This window comes from Taudactylus pleione, unplaced genomic scaffold, assembly GCF_031769625.1.
Source record: "Taudactylus pleione unplaced genomic scaffold, aTauple2 ptg002171l, whole genome shotgun sequence".
Lineage (NCBI taxonomy): Eukaryota > Metazoa > Chordata > Amphibia > Anura > Myobatrachidae > Taudactylus > Taudactylus pleione.
The window spans coordinates 73,899-92,535 of record NW_028286565.1 but is presented as its reverse complement, the minus strand read 5'-3'; the positions used below and the strand labels follow the sequence as shown (position 1 = coordinate 92,535).

The 18,637-nt window shown below is 52.7% G+C and overlaps 2 protein-coding genes across 2 annotated transcripts in view; one reads left to right on the top strand and one right to left on the bottom strand.

Moving 5' to 3' along the window:
- AUP1 (AUP1 lipid droplet regulating VLDL assembly factor) overlaps positions 1 to 15,275 on the bottom strand; it is an 80,992-nt gene extending 65,717 nt beyond the window's left edge. Inside the window, exon 1 of the mRNA XM_088465830.1 lies at positions 15,195 to 15,275. The gene's annotated coding sequence lies outside the window, so the exon portion shown is untranslated. The remainder of the gene's footprint in view (positions 1 to 15,194) is intronic.
- Positions 15,276 to 15,519: 244 nt separating this feature from the next.
- Positions 15,520 to 18,637, top strand: part of DQX1 (DEAQ-box RNA dependent ATPase 1) — a 64,810-nt gene continuing 61,692 nt past the window's right edge. The window contains exon 1 of the mRNA XM_088465828.1: positions 15,520 to 15,703. The gene's annotated coding sequence lies outside the window, so the exon portion shown is untranslated. The remainder of the gene's footprint in view (positions 15,704 to 18,637) is intronic.

The following is an 18,637-nucleotide window of genomic DNA, read 5'->3' as shown; positions in this document are numbered from 1 at the left end:
CTAACCCAAACCTCCCTCCCCCTAGTGCCTAAACTCCCTCCCCCTAGTGCCTAACCCAAACCTCCCTCCCCCTAGTGCCTAAACCTAAACTCCCCCCCTAGTGCCTAACCCAAACCTCCCTCCCCCTGCCTAAACCTAAACTCCCCCCCTAGTGCCTAAACCTAAACTCCCTCCCCAATTCCTGAACCAAACCTCCCTCCCCAATTCCTGAACCTAACCCAAACCTCCCCCCATAGTGCCTAACCCAAACCTCCCCCCCAGTGCCTAACCCAAACCTCCCCCCCCAGTGCCTAACCCAAACCTCCCCCCCAGTGCCTAACCCAAACCTCCCCCCCAGTGCCTAACCCAAACCCAAACCTCCCCCCGTGCCTAACCCAAACCTCCCCCCCGTGCCTAACCCAAACCTCCCCCCCGTACCTAACCCAAACCTCCCCCCTCTAGTGCTTAACCAAAACCTCCCCCCCAGTGCCTAACCCAAACCTCCCCCCCGTGCCTAACCCAAACCTCCCCCCCCAGTGCCTAACCCAAACCTCCCTCCCCCTAGTGCCTAAACCTAACCTCCCTCCCCCTAGTGCCTAAACCTAACCTCCCCCCTAGTACCTAACCCAAACCTCCCCACCTAGTGCCTAACCCAAACCTCCCTCTCCCTAGTGCCTAACCCAAACCTCCCTCCCCCTAGTGCCTAACCCAAACCTCCCTCCCCCTAGTGCCTAAACCTAAACTCCCTCCCCCTAGTGCCTAAACCTAAACTCCCTCCCCCTAGTGCCTAACCCAAACCTCCCTCCCCCTAGTGCCTAAACCTAAACTCCCCCATCTAGTGCCTAACCCAAACCTCCATCCCTAGTGCCTAACCCAAACCTCCCTCCCTAGTGCCTAACCCAAACCTCCCTCCCTAGTGCCTAACCCAAACCTCCCTCCCCAATTCCTGAACCTAAACCAAACCTCCCTCCCCAATTCCTGAACCTAACCCAAACCTCCCCCCTAGTGCTTAACCCAAACCTCCCCCCCAGTGCCTAACCCAAGCCTCCCCCCCTAGTGCTTAAACCAAACTTCCCCCCCTAGTGCCTAAACCAAAACTCCCCCCTAGTGCCTAACCCAAAACTCCCCCCTAGTGCCTAACCCACAACTCCCCCCCCTAGTGCCTAACCCACAACTCCCCCCCCCTAGTGCCTAACCTCCCCCCTTAACCCCTCTACATACCTTCAGGATTCCGGTGGTCGGGATTATGACCTCATCCCATTATTTACAGAGATTACTGTAACCCCACAGGAAATACTGCATTATGGCTTTGTTCAATCATATTAATAACACAGGTAAAAAACACCCGCCCAGTGAGAGTCTGGTAAATAAGCCAATGATTGTCAGTCTTCCAGGGGAAGAGGAGGCTGCTGGGAATTCATGGCAGAATCACTTCTCATACCAAATGGTTCCCTGTTTATTCAGAAAAAATGCGGTGTGTAATGGGGTTCCGATTGGAAGGTCAACAATGTAAGATTGACAGTCATTTGGTCAACACCACATGGTCAACATGGAAGAAGGTCGACATGACAAAAGGTCAACAGGTACAAAAGGTCGCCACAGAAATTTCAACGTTTATTTTTTTGTTGGTTAGGGACAAGCTGTGGAAGGGGCGGTTAGGTTTAGGCGCTTACTGGCCGGTTAGGTTTAGGCGCTTACTGGCCGGTTAAGCTTAGGCGCTTACTGGCCGGTTAAGCTTAGGCGCTTACTGGCCGGTTAAGCTTAGGCGCTTACTGGCCGGTTAAGCTTAGGCGCTTACTGGCCGGTTAGGTTTAGGCGCTTACTGGCCGGTTAGGTTTAGGCGCTTACTGGCCGGTTAGGTTTAGGCGCTTACTGGCCGGTTAGGTTTAGGCGCTTACTGGCCGGTTAGGTTTAGGCGCTTACTGGCCGGTTAGGTTTAGGCGCTTACTGGCCGGTTAGGTTTAGGCGCTTACTGGCCGGTTAGGTTTAGGCGCTTACTGGCCGGTTAGGTTTAGGCGCTTACTGGCCGGTTAGGTTTAGGCGCTTACTGGCCGGTTAGGTTTAGGCGCTTACTGGCCGGTTAGGTTTAGGCGCTTACTGGCCGGTTAGGTTTAGGCGCTTACTGGCCGGTTAGGTTTAGGCGCTTACTGGCCGGTTAGGTTTAGGCTCTTGGGGGTAGGGGGGGGGGTAAGGTGCGCTCTTCCTGCTAGTAATGGTGATGACTTGTGTGTGTTTGTGAGTGGTGTTAATTAGAATGTTTCTTCTGGTGGTGGTGATGTTTTGGGAGTGAGGAGGGTGTGATTGGGTATGGAGTGTAGTTTGGAGTAATGTGAAAAGGGGAATGGAATAGGATCAAAATGAGGCCAGCGAGACACAGTAATTTTGGGCAAAATCTTTTATTGAGTAGTCACAATGCTGCTCTGTTAAGATCCCGGGCAGGTGGGTGGGGTTTAGTGATGAGTGGTGATGAGACTGGGGAGGTAGGTGGACCCTTTTAGGGGGCTCCTTCCCGTGCGGTTCAGTGACCTTGCACGTCACCCCTGCTGGACCTATGGTCGACAGTCTAGGAAGTCTCGGGGGGTGGGGGGATTTGCAGAGTGGGTTGGAACACCTGTGCGGTGTCCCGCGTGTTGGTGTGAGTCTTGGCAGTACTTACCTACCGGTAGGTTTTTTGTTATGGTGATGTAGGTTGACGTTGCGGCCGTTGCAGATAGGTTGGAAGCTGCAGGTTTGTTGGTGAGCTGGATCAGCGTGTTGCTGGTGTGCTGCAGGTGCACGGCTGTTCTGATTGGTCTGCGGAGGTCAGCGACCGGAGTATGCAGCTGAAATTGGCTCTTGGTCGTGCCGCTGGTGGTGCGGAGCCAGAGGTGTGGATGGGTGAGCTGCTGGGAGGCTGGGGTGCAGCGTGTGTGCTGGGACCACCCCTGGGGGGTGGTCTGCCCGGGATACTGATTAAAAAAAAAAGCCAGGGAGGAGGGGGGATGTGGAAAGTGTGACCGGGATGGAGCTGGTCACTGGCGATGTTGGCTGGGCGGACTTGCGGCCGGATGTGCGGGATGCTCTTATCACTGACGGTCCCTCGTGGAAATGGGGATCGACGGTGGAGACACCCCTGGCCAGGAGTGAGTTGCTGAGCACGCCTGGGAGCAGGGGGGGAGAGGGGCTGGTCCGGGGTGGAGCCGGTCACTGGAGGTGTGAGCGGTGCGGACCAGCAGGCGGGTGGGCTGAGAGCTTTCTGCACTGGTGGTCCCTAGTGGGGATGGGGATCTTTAGTGGAGGTCAGCCTGGATCGGTGTCGGGTTTGATGTGAGGGTCTCCAACGCGTTTCGGCACAGGTGCCTTCTTCAAGGAGGTGTGAGAGGATCAGTGCTTCTGAGGTTCTTATGTAGGGCACTTCCGGGGGTGGGGGTGTGATCAGGTGACTCATGGGGCCAATGGTGTGTTTGGGAGGTAATGCGGTGCAGGTGTGTGCAGGGACTTGCTGATTGATGATGTGGTGCAGGCGTGTGCAGGAACTAGCTGGAGTGATACGTGTAATCATATTAGGTCAATGGCGTGTTTGAGAGGTAATGCGGTGCAGGTGTGTGCAGGGACTTGCTGATTGGTAATGCAGTGCAGGTGTGTGCAGGGACTAGCTGGAGTGATACGTGTAATCATATTAGGCCAATGGTGTGTTTGGGAGGTAATGCGGTGCAGGTGTGTTCAGGGACTTGCTGAATGGTGATGCGGTGCAGATGTGTGCAGGAAGTAGCTGGAGTGATAAGTGTAATTAGGTTAGGCCAATGGTGACTAGGGCCTAGTCATCCAAAAAACACCCACACATAGCCACGACAATCCCACGTTCATGACGGAATGGAACAGTATACTTAATGACTGCTCTAAATCATTGATCAACTTAATCATCAGACATCACAAAATAGACCTAGCCCTCCTAGACAACCAAATAAACACGCTTGACAAAGACCTGGATCCATACAAAGGGGAGGAGGAATTTAAAAACCTCATAACACTAACACGAACCAAACTAAATAAAACAGAGGAAGCCATAATCGAGAAAAAGATAGCCAAAATCACACAGGATAAACCAGGTAACCACCACCACCCCAACGCTCACAATCCGAACATAGACAAACATCACAACTACAAAACCACCAGTCTCACCACCACAAAGACACACACTTACACCGTACCAACATCACACCACCAACACACAACCAACCATACTACCTCAGGCACCCCGATATACAAAAAACTAGACTTAACGTACCAGCAATACATGTCCAAGATTCACAACACAAAGAACCCATCAAACACACACAACAAAGATAACGACACAAACGACCAGGAACAAGACTCAGACTGCATCATTTAGCATTCATGAAATAGAAGACCCATCCGAGTAGGAACACTACGAACAGCTAGCAAGACAATCGCTTAACCAAAGGTGGGTCAACACACTCAGAGGGACACCAGACCAAACAGTAACACAAACAGACAACACACAAGAAGCCACCCGACCACCACTGCCACCTCCATGTACACCCATCCAGACAGACTAACAATGGTCACAGCAGTTTTTAGATCTGGAGGCAGGTAACCGCGCCTGCCTACCACCTACCCTAACACACACCCCAACAAGGCCAAAACGCAAGCTAGACCAACGAGACGAGGATGCAGAGGTGGACAAACCACCAAAACACTGACCAATCCCACACCACCCAATAGTACAGGTATCTTCAATATAAGCAGCCGCACCCTCACACCGAATGACATCTCCGTACTAAACAAAGGACTTAAATTCGCCCCACATAACCCTCTTAACAAATTCGAAGCTTACCTTGATTTAAACAGATTCATCCGGAAACTCACCCTCAAAAAATACTTCATGTTCAACCCCATCACAAAAGAACCCATACATAACCAATACAAACACACTACACTCAAACCCCCATCCAGCTTCTTCCCCAGTCACCTAAAAGGCCACCTCATACACACCTTCGAACATCTGGTAACAGAGGACATCAACAAACTCAATACCTCTAACAAACGGCACAACCCAAACCTCACCACTAACGAAAAAAGTGCACTGAACAATCTCAAATCGGACAGAAACCTGATAATTAAACCAGCAGACAAGGGGGGCATAGTACTCCTGGACAAACTCGACTACATCGCAGAATCACAGCGCATCCTTCAAGACAGAGACACATATGAGAAACTCAATTCTGACCCGACACTCAAGTTCAACCAAACACTCAAACGCATACTCCTGACCGGTTTAGACACAGGCATCGTCAATAAGCAGGAATATAACTTCATCCATAACCCAAACCCGGTAATACCCGTATTCTATTATCTCCCCAAGATACACAAAAGCACGACACACCCTCCAGGTAGACCCATCATTTCCGGCATCAGTTCCATCTCATCTAATCTATCACAATACATCGACCACTATCTTCAACCATACGTCAAACGCCAACGCTCACACTTACAGGACACAACACACATACTCAAAATACTCGAGGACACTACCTGGGGGGATGACCACTGGTTAGTCACCAGCGACGTTACATCCCTATACACGATCATCAATCACCAACAGGGTCTTGACAGCATCAAAAACCATCTCAATCACGACGACACACTGGAACCAGAACAGATCGCATTCATCCTCCAGGGCATTGAATACATTCTCACACACAATTACTTTTGGTTCGATGGGGACTTCCACCTGCAGAGGACTGGCACCGCTATGGGGACCAAGTTCGCGCCCAGTTATCTAACCTGTTCATGAGCAGTTGGGAGGACTCCCACATATGGACAGGTCATGACTGGGATGCGAATTTGGTCCTATGGACCAGATACATAGACGACGTCCTCTGCATCTGGAAGGGTCCCCTACACACACTCCTTGACTTCATTCAATACATCAACAACAACGACTGGAACCTCAAATTCACGACCAATTACAGCCAATCCTCCGTCAACTTCTTAGACCTAGAAATATACATTGATAATCACCAGATACAGACCAAGACTTTTCAAAAACCCGTAGACGTCAACAGTTACATCCTCTCCAGTAGTGGTCATCACCCCTCCTGGCTCAGCAATATCCCCACATGACAGTTCAAGCGGATCAGACGCAACTGCACAAAACTCACGGACTATCACGAACAAGCCACAACACTTAAAGAACAATTCACGGACATAGCATACAAACCGGACACATTAGAAGCCACACTCACCCGAATAGGACTAGAAGATAGGAAACCACTTCTGGAATTCAAACAACAACCACAAAACACAGACAACCATGTTCCCTTCATCACACAATTCAACACCCAGGCGACACAAAAAGAATCATCAACAAACACTGGCACTTACTTAAGGAAGATGCACAACTGACAAGTATCCTACCCAACAGACCCAAAGTCATCTACCGCAAGGCCCCCAACATCCATAACAAACTCGTATCCAACCACATTCCTCCACCCATCCGAACACAAAGCACTCTAGACAACTCCAAACTCAGAGGGGGTTTCTTCGACTGCGGCTCATGTACCAACTGTGTCACACTAAAATATAGAAGCACCACACCCACTACAACATTCTCATCCACACAGACAAACACCACGTATAAAATTAAAGAACACTAACAACGTAATCTACCTCATACAATGCCCATGCAATCAACAATACATAGGCAGGACCACCAGACCACTAAAAACCAGAATTGCCGAACATCTGAGAAACATCACCAAACAAACAGAGAACCATAACATACCCGTACACTACAAAGAATACCACCATAGCAGCACACAAGGCACCACTTTCATATAAATCAAACACATGCAAAAAAACTGGAGAGGCGGAGACCATAACAAAATCCTCAACAAGGAGGAACTTAGATGGATATTCACGCTGAAAACATTGACCCCCAGGGGACTCAACATTGACAATGAAGTCAAATCCGTTATAATGAAGTAATCTCCAACCAGCCCACCCACGCTCTCCTCCAGCCCCAACCCCTATCACCTCACCTTTTATCACTCCTGTTAGTCCCTGCACACACATGCACTGCATCACCATTCAGCAATCCTTTGCACACACCTACACCGCATTACCTTTCAAACACACCATTGGCCCAATATGATTACACTTACCACTCCAGCTAGTCCCTGCACACACCTGCACCGCATCACCATGCAGCAAGTCCCTGCACACACCTGCACCGCATTACCTCTCAAACACACCATTGGCCTAATATGATTACACTTACCACTCCAGCAAGTCCCTGCACACACCTGCACCGCATCACCATTCAGCAAGTCCCTGCACACACCTGCACCACATTACCTTTCAAACACACCATTGGCCTAATATGATTACACGTATCACTCCAGCTAGTCCCTGCACACATCTGCACCGCATCACCATTCAGCAAGTCCCTGCACACACCTGCACCGCATTACCTCTCAAACACACCACTGGCCTAATATGATTACACTTACCACTCCAGCTACTTCCTGCACACGCCTGCACCGCATCACCAATCAGCAAGTCCCTGCACACACATGCACCGCATCACCATTCAGCAAGCCCCTGCACACACATGCACCGCATCACCATTCAGCAAGCCCCTGCACACACATGCACCGCATCACCATTCAGCAAGCCCCTGCACACACATGCACCGCATCACCATTCAGCAAGCCCCTGCACACACATGCACCGCATCACCATTCAGCAAGCCCCTACACACACCTGCACCGCATCACCATTCAGCAAGTCCCTGCACACACCTGCACCGCATTACCTCTCAAACACACCACTGGCCTAATATGATTACACTTACCACTCCAGCTACTTCCTGCACACGCCTGCACCGCATCACCAATCAGCAAGTCCCTGCACACACATGCACCGCATCACCATTCAGCAAGTCCCTGCACACACCTGCACCACATTACCTTTCAAACACACCATTGGCCTAATATGATTACACGTATCACTCCAGCTAGTCCCTGCACACATCTGCACCGCATCACCATTCAGCAAGTCCCTGCACACACCTGCACCGCATTACCTCTCAAACACACCACTGGCCTAATATGATTACACTTACCACTCCAGCTACTTCCTGCACACGCCTGCACCGCATCACCAATCAGCAAGTCCCTGCACACACATGCACCGCATCACCATTCAGCAAGCCCCTGCACACACATGCACCGCATCACCATTCAGCAAGCCCCTGCACACACATGCACCGCATCACCATTCAGCAAGCCCCTGCACACACATGCACCGCATCACCATTCAGCAAGCCCCTGCACACACATGCACCGCATCACCATTCAGCAAGCCCCTACACACACCTGCACCGCATCACCATTCAGCAAGTCCCTGCACACACCTGCACCGCATTACCTCTCAAACACACCACTGGCCTAATATGATTACACTTACCACTCCAGCTACTTCCTGCACACGCCTGCACCGCATCACCAATCAGCAAGTCCCTGCACACACATGCACCGCATCACCATTCAGCAAGCCCCTGCACACACATGCACCGCATCACCATTCAGCAAGCCCCTGCACACACATGCACCGCATCACCATTCAGCAAGCCCCTGCACACACATGCACCGCATCACCATTCAGCAAGCCCCTGCACACACATGCACCGCATCACCATTCAGCAAGCCCCTACACACACCTGCACCGCATCACCATTCAGCAAGTCCCTGCACACACCTGCACCGCATTACCTCTCAAACACACCACTGGCCTAATATGATTACACTTACCACTCCAGCTACTTCCTGCACACGCCTGCACCGCATCACCAATCAGCAAGTCCCTGCACACACATGCACCGCATCACCATTCAGCAAGTCCCTGCACACACCTGCACCACATTACCTTTCAAACACACCATTGGCCTAATATGATTACACGTATCACTCCAGCTAGTCCCTGCACACATCTGCACCGCATCACCATTCAGCAAGTCCCTGCACACACCTGCACCGCATTACCTCTCAAACACACCACTGGCCTAATATGATTACACTTACCACTCCAGCTACTTCCTGCACACGCCTGCACCGCATCACCAATCAGCAAGTCCCTGCACACACATGCACCGCATCACCATTCAGCAAGCCCCTGCACACACATGCACCGCATCACCATTCAGCAAGCCCCTGCACACACATGCACCGCATCACCATTCAGCAAGCCCCTGCACACACATGCACCGCATCACCATTCAGCAAGCCCCTGCACACACATGCACCGCATCACCATTCAGCAAGCCCCTACACACACCTGCACCGCATCACCATTCAGCAAGTCCCTGCACACACCTGCACCGCATTACCTCTCAAACACACCACTGGCCTAATATGATTACACTTACCACTCCAGCTACTTCCTGCACACGCCTGCACCGCATCACCAATCAGCAAGTCCCTGCACACACATGCACCGCATCACCATTCAGCAAGCCCCTGCACACACATGCACCGCATCACCATTCAGCAAGCCCCTGCACACACATGCACCGCATCACCATTCAGCAAGCCCCTGCACACACATGCACCGCATCACCATTCAGCAAGCCCCTGCACACACATGCACCGCATCACCATTCAGCAAGCCCCTGCACACACATGCACCGCATCACCATTCAGCAAGCCCCTACACACACCTGCACCGCATCACCATTCAGCAAGTCCCTGCACACACCTGCACCGCATTACCTCTCAAACACACCACTGGCCTAATATGATTACACTTACCACTCCAGCTACTTCCTGCACACGCCTGCACCGCATCACCAATCAGCAAGTCCCTGCACACACATGCACCGCATCACCATTCAGCAAGCCCCTGCACACACATGCACCGCATCACCATTCAGCAAGCCCCTGCACACACATGCACCGCATCACCATTCAGCAAGCCCCTGCACACACATGCACCGCATCACCATTCAGCAAGCCCCTGCACACACATGCACCGCATCACCATTCAGCAAGCCCCTGCACACACATGCACCGCATCACCATTCAGCAAGCCCCTGCACACACATGCACCGCATCACCATTCAGCAAGTCCCTGCACACACCTGCACCGCATTACCATTCAGCAAGCCCCTGCACACACATGCACCGCATCACCATTCAGCAAGCCCCTGCACACACATGCACCGCATCACCATTCAGCAAGTCCCTGCACACACCTGCACCGCATTACCATTCAAACACACCACTGGCCTAATATGATTACACTTACCACTCCAGCTACTTCCTGCACACGCCTGCACCGCATCACCAATCAGCAAGTCCCTGCACACACATGCACCGCATCACCATTCAGCAAGCCCCTGCACACACATGCACCGCATCACCATTCAGCAAGTCCCTGCACACACCTGCACCGCATTACCATTCAGCAAGCCCCTGCACACACATGCACCGCATCACCATTCAGCAAGCCCCTGCACACACATGCACCGCATCACCATTCAGCAAGTCCCTGCACACACCTGCACCGCATTACCTCTCAAACACACCACTGGCCTAATATGATTACACTTACCACTCCAGCTACTTCCTGCACACGCCTGCACCGCATCACCAATCAGCAAGTCCCTGCACACACATGCACCGCATCACCATTCAGCAAGCCCCTGCACACACATGCACCGCATCACCATTCAGCAAGCCCCTGCACACACATGCACCGCATCACCATTCAGCAAGCCCCTGCACACACATGCACCGCATCACCATTCAGCAAGCCCCTGCACACACATGCACCGCATCACCATTCAGCAAGCCCCTGCACACACATGCACCGCATCACCATTCAGCAAGCCCCTGCACACACATGCACCGCATCACCATTCAGCAAGTCCCTGCACACACCTGCACCGCATTACCATTCAAACACACCATTGGCCCCATGAGTCACCTGATCACACCCCCACCCCCGGAAGTGCCCTACATAAGAACCTCAGAAGCACTGATCCTCTCACACCTCCTTGACGAAGGCACCTGTGCCGAAACGCGTTGGAGACCCTCACATCAAACCCGACACCGATCCAGGCTGACCTCCACTAAAGATCCCCATCCCCACTAGGGACCACCAGTGCAGAAAGCTCTCAGCCCACCCGCCTGCTGGTCCGCACCGCTCACACCTCCAGTGACCGGCTCCACCCCGGACCAGCCCCTCTCCCCCCCTGCTCCCAGGCGTGCTCAGCAACTCACTCCTGGCCAGGGGTGTCTCCACCGTCGATCCCCATTTCCACGAGGGACCGTCAGTGATAAGAGCATCCCGCACATCCGGCCGCAAGTCCGCCCAGCCAACATCGCCAGTGACCAGCTCCATCCCGGTCACACTTTCCACATCCCCCCTCCTCCCTGGCTTTTTTTTTTAATCAGTATCCCGGGCAGACCACCCCCCAGGGGTGGTCCCAGCACACACGCTGCACCCCAGCCTCCCAGCAGCTCACCCATCCACACCTCTGGCTCCGCACCACCAGCGGCACGACCAAGAGCCAATTTCAGCTGCATACTCCGGTCGCTGACCTCCGCAGACCAATCAGAACAGCCGTGCACCTGCAGCACACCAGCAACACGCTGATCCAGCTCACCAACAAACCTGCAGCTTCCAACCTATCTGCAACGGCCGCAACGTCAACCTACATCACCATAACAAAAAACCTACCGGTAGGTAAGTACTGCCAAGACTCACACCAACACGCGGGACACCGCACAGGTGTTCCAACCCACTCTGCAAATCCCCCCACCCCCCGAGACTTCCTAGACTGTCGACCATAGGTCCAGCAGGGGTGACGTGCAAGGTCACTGAACCGCACGGGAAGGAGCCCCCTAAAAGGGTCCACCTACCTCCCCAGTCTCATCACCACTCATCACTAAACCCCACCCACCTGCCCGGGATCTTAACAGAGCAGCATTGTGACTACTCAATAAAAGATTTTGCCCAAAATTACTGTGTCTCGCTGGCCTCATTTTGATCCTATTCCATTCCCCTTTTCACATTACTCCAAACTACACTCCATACCCAATCACACCCTCCTCACTCCCAAAACATCACCACCACCAGAAGAAACATTCTAATTAACACCACTCACAAACACACACAAGTCATCACCATTACTAGCAGGAAGAGCGCACCTTACCCCCCTACCCCCAAACGTTTTCAGTGCGGGAAAGGTACTCCCACACAAAGGTGCAGCACCCCGAAACCACAACACACCACCCCCTGGTCAACGAGAGCGCAGTTCTACCGCCCATCTTCATAGGTTTAGGCTCTTACTGGCCGGTTAGGTTTAGGCTCTTACTGGCCGGTTAGGTTTAGGCGCCTACTGGCCGGTTAGGTTTAGGCGCCTACTGGCCGGTTAGGTTTAGGCGCCTACTGGCCGGTTAGGTTTAGGCGCCTACTGGCCGGTTAGGTTTAGGCGCCTACTGGCCGGTTAGGTTTAGGCGCTTACTGGCCGGTTAGGTTTAGGCGCTTACTGGCCGGTTAGGTTTAGGCGCTTACTGGCCGGTTAGGTTTAGGCGCTTACTGGCCGGTTAGGTTTAGGCGCTTACTGGCCGGTTAGGTTTAGGCACTTACTGGCCGGTTAGGTTTAGGCTCCTACTGGCCGGTTAGGTTTAGGCACTTACTGGCCGGTTAGGTTTAGGCACTTACTGGCCGGTTAGGTTTAGGGTGAAGATTAGGGTTAGAAGAAAATAAATAAAGTGTCGACCATTTCCATGTCGACTTTTTGAACCTGTCAACCTTCGGTATTGTCTAAAGCTGGGTACACATTAGATGATATGTTGCCCGATCCGGAGGATAGGGCCGACATATTGTCCACATTGGCCAGTGTGTACCCACTATGTACCACACACGCTCCCGGAGTCATTTATCGCATCGACAGATCAAGCCTACCTGCTGCTCAATCTCTCAGTGTGATGACGGACCCCATGCTTGTGGAGGTGGCTGGCGAACTACATATCATGCGGCCATTCACCAGATCGTGTGTTGTTAAACAACCGCCTGATAGGTCATTCATTGCATTGTGCGTTGGCCAGCTACACACATCGTCTAGTGTGCACCCGGCATATTGTATCACACCCGTATAATGAGGTCTGTGGCACAGTCACCCTTAGGAAGTTCATCTTTCCCCACAGAATTCAGCCCATAGGTTTCTGCCTCAATATTGTAATTTTTAAGTTATATATTAATTTAAAAATATTTAGGTTTCTTCCTTACTCCACGAGCCCCAGCTTCTGTGTACATGAGGTGTGCCGTTGTGTCCCTTCCCTTCATTCCTAGAGACACATTCGTGGTATGGAATGACGTGGCCCAGCTACCCGAGGGACTGTGCGCTTCTGTGTATATGAGGTGTGCCGTTGTGTCCCTTCATTCCTAGAGGCACATACGTGGTATGGGAAGACGTATCGCGTTCATGCCTCCCTGCTGAATGGCAGCCTGTGCCGCAGCTTTTCCAACTCTGTCTTTTTCCCTGCTAGCTGCCATCTGCGCCTGCAGGATACGCAGAGATTACCGCGCTGGTATAGTCTATGATGCCTTATCACATACCACCATCTGCTAATATTATAACAGCTCCCAAACATGTATAATACTTCTATCTTATCTCCATATGTGAGAATGGGGGTTCCTGTCCCTTTTATTGTGGAACTGCCCCAAAATGAGATAAACGGGGTATTTGCAGAAAGTGATAATATAATGCAAGTTATCATTGTGGGTTATTACTGTGCCTCATTCTATAATAACTCCATCCAGCCAGAGAAATAGCAACATAGGACCCAAAATGATGCATTTCCCATGTACCCACACCTGCCCCATGTACCCCACATTCCCTGCTCCATCTGCCCCACATTCCCTGCTCTATCGCCATATCATCCTCCCTGTGCATGATTCCCTGCCCCATGTACCCCACACTCCCTGCTCTAACTGCCCCATGTCCCCCACATTCCCTGCCACGTGCCCAACATTCCCTGCCCCATATTCCCAACTCTATCTGCCCCATGTCCCCCTCCTCCCCTGCTCTATCTGCCCCATATACCCCTCCATCTGCCCCATGTCCCCCACATTCCCAGCTCCATGTCCCCACATTCCCAGCTCCATGTGCCCCATGTACCCCACATTACCTGCTCCATCTGCCCCGTGTGCCCCACATTCCCTGCTCTATCGCCATATCATCCTCCCTGTGCATGATTCCCTGCACCATGTCCCCCACATTCCCTGCTCCATGTGCACCATGTCCCCCACATTCCCAGCTCCATGTGCACCATGTCCCCCACATTCCCTGCTCTATCTGCACCATGTCCCCCACATTCCCTGCCACATGTGCCCCACATTCCCTGCCCCATATTCCCAGCTCTATCTGCCCCGTGCCCCCCACATTCCCTGCTCTATCGCCATATCATCCTCCCTGTGCATGATTCCCTGCACCATGTCCCCCACATTCCCTGCTCCATGTGCACCATGTCCCCCACATTCCCAGCTCCATGTGCACCATGTCCCCCACATTCCCTGCTCTATCTGCACCATGTCCCCCACATTCCCTGCCACATGTGCCCCACATTCCCTGCCCCATATTCCCAGCTCTATCTGCCCCGTGCCCCCCACATTCCCTGCCCCATGTGCCCCACATTCCCTGCCCCATATTCCCAGCTCTATCTGCCCCATGTCCCCCTCCTCCCCTGCTCTCTGCCCCATGTCCCCCTCCTCCCCTGCTCTATCTGCCCCATGTCCCCCACATTCCCTGCCCCATATTCCCAGCTCTATCTGCCCCATGTCCCCCTCCTCCCCTGCTCTATCTGCCCCATATACCCCTCCATCTGCCCCATGTCCCCCTCCTCCCCTGCTCTATCTGCCCCATGTCCCCCTCCTCCCCTGCTCTATCTGCCCCATGTCCCCCACATTCCCAGCTCCATGTGCCCCATGTCCCCCACATTCCCTGCTCCATCTGCCCCATGTCCCCCACATTCCCTGCTCTATCTGCCCCATGTCCCCCACATTCCCTCCTCCATCTGCCCCATGTACCCCAAATTCCCTGCTCTATCTGCCCCATATACCCCTCCTCCCTGCCCCCCACATTCCCTGCATGTGCTGCCCCCTCAGTACTGCCCCGGCTCCCAGGTGCCCTCTCGGCCTCTTACCCCGTACAGTCTCCCAGCTCACTCTCCGCCATCATACCAGCTGACGCGCGGCTCTCTGATTGGCTGCGCGCTGTATTATTTGACTCTGTTCCCGATCACTAGAGATCTGCACTGACCGCGAATAAAAAACGCTACAACAAGATGGCGGCGCCCGGAAAGCTACGACAAGATGGCGGAACAAGCGATGCCGAGACTTGACTTTCCTCAGATGTACCTGGATGTGACGTAGAGTGAGGGCGGAAGTTCTATGCCCATAAAGGACACGGAAGAGTCTATAAAGGGCCACATACTTTTTTTTCATTGATAGTTGATCGTCGATCAATTATTATGTCCTTTAGGTCCGCAACTCCTAAGTCACCGGCAACTGGTTGGTCTCCATAAAAATGGAGTTGTGTCTGAGAGAGACTGGCTGCTCATACCGTCAGGGCGGAAGTTGTATCTGGTGAGGGCGGAAGTGATTCCAGATGAGGGCGGAATATATGGGAGTAATACTGTCAGACAGCAAAAAGGTGAGACCCTATAAGAGACTGCTCCCTACTGTTCTAGAGACATCTGAGACTGCTCCCTACTGTTCTAGAGACATCTGAGACTGCTCCCTACTGTTCTGGACACATCAGAGACTGCTCCCTACTGTGCTGGACACATCAGAGACTGCTCCCTACTGTGCTAGAGACATCTGAGATTGCTCCCTACTGTGCTAGACACATCTGAGACTGCTCCCTACTGTGCTAGACACATCTGAGACTACTCCCTACTGTGCTGGACACATCAGAGACTGCTCCCTACTGTGCTGGACACATCTGAGACTACTCCCTACTGTGCTAGACACATCTGAGACTGCTCCCTACTGTGCTGGACACATCTGAGACTACTCCCTACTGTGCTGGACACATCAGAGACTGCTCCCTACTGTGCTGGACACATCTGAGACTACTCCCTACTGTTCTAGAGACATCTGAGACTGCTCCCTACTGTTCTAGAGACATCTGAGACTGCTCCCTACTGTTCTAGACACATCAGAGACTGCTCCCTACTGTGCTGGACACATCAGAGACTGCTCCCTACTGTGCTAGAGACATCTGAGATTGCTCCCTACTGTGCTAGACACATCTGAGACTGCTCCCTACTGTGCTAGACACATCTGAGACTACTCCCTACTGTGCTGGACACATCAGAGACTGCTCCCTACTGTGCTGGACACATCTGAGACTACTCCCTACTGTTCTAGAGACATCTGAGACTGCTCCCTACTGTTCTAGAGACATCTGAGACTGCCCCTTACTGTGCTGGACACATCTGAGACTGCTCCCTACTGTGCTGGACACATCAGAGACTGCTCCCTACTGTGCTGGACACATCAGAGACTGCTCCCTACTGTGCTAGACACATCTGAGACTGCTCCCTACTGTGCTGGACACATCTGAGACTGCTCCCTACTGTGCTAGACACATCTGAGACTGCTCCCTACTGTGCTAGAGACATCTGAGATTGCTCCCTACTGTGCTAGACACATCTGAGACTGCTCCCTACTGTGCTGGACACATCTGAGACTACTCCCTACTGTGCTGGACACATCAGAGACTGCTCCCTACTGTGCTGGACACATCTGAGACTACTCCCTACTGTTCTAGAGACATCTGAGACTGCTCCCTACTGTTCTAGAGATATCTGAGACTGCCCCTTACTGTGCTGGACACATCTGAGACTGCCCCCTACTGTGCTGGACACATCAGAGACTGCTCCCTACTGTGCTAGACACATCTGAGACTACTCCCTACTGTGCTGGACACATCTGAGACTGCCCCTTACTGTGCTGGACACATCTGAGACTGTCCCCTACTGTGCTGGACACATCTGAGACTGCCGCTTACTGTGCTGGAGACATCTGAGACTGCCCCTTACTGTGCTGGAGACAGCTCCCTACTGTTCTAGAGACAGCTGAGACTGCCCCTTACTGTGCTGGACACATCTGAGACTGCCCCCTACTGTGCTGGACACATCTGAGACTGCCCCTTACTGTGCTGGACACATCTGAGACTGCCCCTTACTGTGCTGGACACATCTGAGACTGCTCCCTACTGTGCTGGACACATCAGAGACTGCTCCCTACTGTGCTGGACACATCTGAGATTGCTCCCTACTGTGCTAGACACATCTGAGACTGCTCCCTACTGTGCTAGACACATCTGAGACTGCTCCCTACTGTGCTGGACACATCAGAGACTGCTCCCTACTGTGCTGGACACATCTGAGACTACTCCCTACTGTTCTAGAGACATCTGAGACTGCCCCTTACTGTGCTGGACACATCTGAGACTGCCCCCTACTGTGCTGGACACATCAGAGACTGCTCCCTACTGTGCTAGACACATCAGAGACTGCTCCCTACTGTGCTGGACACATCTGAGACTGCTCCCTACTGTGCTAGACACATCTGAGACTGCCCCTTACTGTGCTGGACACATCTGAGACTGCCCCTTACTGTGCTGGACACATCTGAGACTGCCCCTTACTGTGCTGGACACATCTGAGACTGCCCCTTACTGTGCTGGACACATCTGAGACTGCCCCTTACTGTGCTGGACACATCTGAGACTGCCCCTTACTGTGCTGGACACATCTGAGACTGCCCCTTACTGTGCTGGACACATCTGAGACTGCTCCCTACTGTGCTAGACACATCTGAGACTGCTCCCTACTGTGCTAGACACATCTGAGACTGCTCCCTACTGTGCTAGACACATCTGAGACTGCTCCCTACTGTGCTAGACACATCTGAGACTGCTCCCTACTGTGCTAGACACATCTGAGACTGCTCCCTACTGTGCTGGACAAATCTGAGACTGTCCCCTTACTGTGCTGGACACATCTGAGACTGTCCCCTTACTGTGCTAGACACATCTGAGACTGCTCCCTACTGTGCTGGACACATCTGAGACTGTCCCCTTACTGTGCTGGACACATCTGAGACGGCTCCCTACTGTGCTGGACACATCTGAGACTGCCCCTTACTGTGCTGGACACATCTGAGACTGCCCCTTACTGTGCTGGACACATCTGAGACTGCCCCTACTGTGCTGGACACATCTGAGACTGCCCCTTACTGTGCTGGACACATCTGAGACTGCCCCTTACTGTGCTGGACACATCTGAGACTGCCCCCTACTGTGCTGGACACATCTGAGACTGCCCTCTACTGTGCTGGACACATCTGAGACTGCCCCTTACTGTGCTGGAGACAGCTCAATACTGTTCTAGAGACAGCTGAGACTGATCCCTACTGTGCTAGACACATCTGAGACTGCCCCTTACTGTGCTGGACACATCTGAGACTGCCCCCTTACTGTGCTGGACACATCTGAGACTGCCCCTTACTGTGCTGGACACATCTGAGACTGCCCCTTACTGTGCTGGACACATCTGAGACTGCCCCTTACTGTGCT